Genomic DNA, 3,946 nt, shown 5'->3' on the forward strand with positions numbered 1-3,946 from the left:
TGGGGAGGGGGAAATGGAGGAATTTTGATTCTGTTAAAAGCACAGTAACGAAGGCTCAACTATGAATATTTCTGTAATAGTGAACAGGATTTTAGCTGGATGTGGCACTTTTAATTGTTGGCTTTATTATTTAAACATTGGTGGTAGATAAATTGTTACACCATGCCTTGTTCTTAATTTGGAAGGTCCATTGTTTTGTGGTTGCTTTAAATTGTACTAAAGTATCCTGACAGTGTGTGTTTAAGTTGCACTTGTACTTTCCTTCCCATTGCTTTTTGCACTGGTGAGGTGAAAACTGCTATTCTAATTAGATAATGTGCACCAGCTTGAATTCTGATTGAGTGCTTTAAGCTTGCAATCTTAAATAAATTGTATTCCATTTTGTGATTAATGCTTTTGTTGCAATGGAATTTTAATCTTCCACCCCCTCCCCATTGTAAAAATAAGAACTATTTATCACAAGGACTTGTGGGCAAAATGACCAATTTGAATATCCAAAAATCCATGACTTGGTTAGCTTGCTGCAAACCTTGGAATATGAAGGAGGCTCTGTGCATTTACTTTCTCTTCAACTGCCACACGTATATTTGGCTTCTGAGAGGCTTCCTGTTGCAGCAAACTGTGATTTGGATTTGTCTGCTGGACTTTCAGTGACTGGAAACTCTGTCAAAGAAACCAAATAACTGATGGAACCTGGACTTCGAAGACTAAAGCATCAGTGTCAGTCACAAAGGGAACAGATTGTGAATTTTGTTTACACAATCCAATATTTGGATTTTTTGGTAAATAAAAGTTATTTTTTTCTATTAAATGTCCAGTGTTGTTAATCTGTATTGAGAATGGAACAGTGAGTTCTTTTTATTTGTAATCTGTGTAAGCACTGTGTTCATGCTGAAAGCTAAACACAGCACTTTTCGAGGCGCTGAGCATTCAATGTTCTGACTTCCACTCTTTCTAAAAATAAAATGTCATAATCCATCCCTACCAGTCAAGTGGAATTGGTTTGAGCGATTCAAAATAAATGAGGGCATTTGCAAGGAATTTTTGGCTTGTGCACCACCCTGCATTTTAGCAGGTTAACATTTTTTCTCCCACTTTCCTGGATTGGTGCAAGGATATGAAGTTAAATAAACACTTAAAGTAATTTTGGGTATCAACCACAATTTCTATTTTTAACAGGAGAATGATTTTTTTGAGGAACACTAGTGTCTTTATTCTTTTGAATGTAAACTAAATTTTTATGAATCTTGAACTATGGGGTTTAATCAGTTTTTAAAAATCAATTTCCTGTTTCAATACTTCTAGAAAAGGCAATTCATGTGTGGCAGAAGTAGCTTATTTTCAAGTTTAAATGAACCTAATTTGTAATAGTATTTAGTCTTAAATGCAGCCATTACTAGTTTGGAACTTTATTTTGGATATGCATAAGATAAGTTAACAGCATACACATTGATCACCCTTTTGAAACTCTTCTGCATAAAACAATTTTTATTTTCATGAATTCCTGACTTTAAAATCTGGTCAAGTGGCTTCAGTTTTGTAGTATTAGTGTATTTACTTTTAGATGCGTTATTTAATGTGTGTGGCAAAGCTAGTTTCCATCCAGCACTGATAAAGATTGGCTGCAGAGTCTGACACCAGCTATCAAGCTATTGAATCTCTGTACTACCCTAACTATAATACTCTATGACCGATGAAGATCTCTTGTCACTACTGGCACAATACATTGGCCAACTGTGAGTAGTTATTTTCTTCCTTTTTTTAAATTTTTTTTATTTTTCATTGTAGCAGCTTCGCAGGATCCCAAGATATTGGGATGTTGGTCCATTGAGTCTGCTCCACTATTCTGATCATGAGCTGATCCATCCTCCCACTCAGCCCACTTCCTGGCTTTCTCCCTGTAACCTGTCAATTTCTGCTTTAAATACACCCAACATCCTTGCTTCCACAATAGCCTATGGCAACCAGTTCCACAGACTTGTAACCCTCTGACTAAATAAATTTTTCCATGTCTGTTTTAAATTGACACCCTTTCATCCTGAAGTTCTGCCAATTTGTCCTAGACTCACCTGTCATGGGAAATATCTGTGCCATATCTACTTTGTCCAGGCCTTTCAGCATTCAAAAGTCTCAGGTCTTCCCTCATCCTCTGAACTGCAATGAATAGACTCCAAAAGGCAAGAAATGTTCTTCATATTGAAACCCTTTCATTCCTGGTATAATTTGAGTAAATCTCTGAATCCTCTCCAATGCTATCATGTCTTCTCAAATAAGATGCGCAAAACTGCACTCAGTACTCCAACAGAGGTCTCACCAGTGCTATATGGAATCTCAATATTACATCCCTGCTTTTGTGTGCTATTCCTCTAGAGATGAATGCCATCATTGTTCGTGCTGATTGTACTTGTATGTTTTCTGGACTGGGGAGGCTGCAGTAAGGAAAATGCTCTTTGCACCAGTATGTTGAACTTGTGCATGTGAAAATAAATTCTTCATGCATTAAATTAAATAAAGGTCCCAGTGCAGCACAAATGGGTGATTCACACTTGCATTACAGCTCTAATGCTCCAGTGTTATAATGGAATGTTAATCCTTAATCAGAGGATAGGTTGAAAAGTTTGGCAAGTTCTCCATTTCTTTTTTAGTCTGAACTAAAAGTGAGAAGTTGTATATTTTAATGACCTCTAAAATCATTTTTCTAGAAAGATTCACCTTTCAAAAGGATAAGATTGAAGTGTTGACAAACTTTTTGTTCTAACATTGTCTCCATCAATTGAAATACATTTCTTTGATGCGAGGAAATAAATGTGCAATTAGAACTTGTTAGTTACATTCAGGAGCATGCTGCAGTATGAATTCCTGGTGTAGGGGTGGTTGGGGGAGGGGGGTGGGGTGGAGATTGGCCCAAACACAAAGGGATTTACAACAGCTAAATCCAGCAAATGTTGGACATTTGAAATAAAAATACCAAGTGGAAATTCTCAGCAAGTCAGGTAATATCTGTGGAGCTAGAAAGCGGGTTGGTAATTGGAATTTATGAAAATGGAAAGGGAGAAATTACATTAGCTGTGGAGAGAGGCACTGGGTGCTTCGATTCCAGAAGGCTTAAGCACCGAAAGAAGCCATCATTGCAATTGAGTGGAAGGAACAGGGAGTAATAAGTAGTATAGTTCATGAGGAACTCTGGGTGATTGGATGGAACAGATTACCCAAGTAAGGTGGGTGCATCATAGCATAAGTGTAAACCTTGTCAGTTTGCTGAGGGTTTGAAAGAGGAAGGTTGTGGCAATTGAACGTCATCAGGACAAGGTCAGTGCCAGTATATTGTGAATGAGATGGGTTAGAGGCTGGGAAAATTCATGCACCAGGAATCAGGGAATAATATAGATGAAACATTCTGTTGATGCAGTGGGAATCTTCCAAATACGAATGCTATGCAGTGAACAAAGATCTTTATTGTTCAAGTGTGCTCATGCTTTTATGCTTCATTCTCACATCCACCTTAGACTTCACCATAAGATCCACCTTCTGCTTCTTGGTCACACTTCTAACTGCTTGCCCCACTGAGCTAAATATGTTAAATTGCACTGTAGCTGTCAACAGGATCATCCATCAATCTCCATTTTAAAGAATTGCAAAAGCTGCAGATGTTCTAATCTTCAACAGACAAAGAATTGCTGGAAGAACTCAGAAGGTTAGGCAAAATCCATGGGTAGAAATGGTCAGTCAACATTTCTGGGCTTCACCCCTTATCAAGACTAAAGGGGGTGATATGTATTTCAAGGGGGAAAATAAACTGAGGGAAGGCCCAGAGGTAAAAGTATATTGGACAGAGTCCCATTTACATCAGATCCAAGGTGAAGCCATCGGCCCCAAATACACCTGCCCTTTGGACAGGTACCTGGAATGGTCCCTGTTTCATTCATACTTGGTTACCACTCCCCAA

Source organism: Narcine bancroftii, chromosome 6 (genome assembly GCF_036971445.1).
Source record: "Narcine bancroftii isolate sNarBan1 chromosome 6, sNarBan1.hap1, whole genome shotgun sequence".
Taxonomy (NCBI): Eukaryota; Metazoa; Chordata; class Chondrichthyes; order Torpediniformes; family Narcinidae; genus Narcine; species Narcine bancroftii.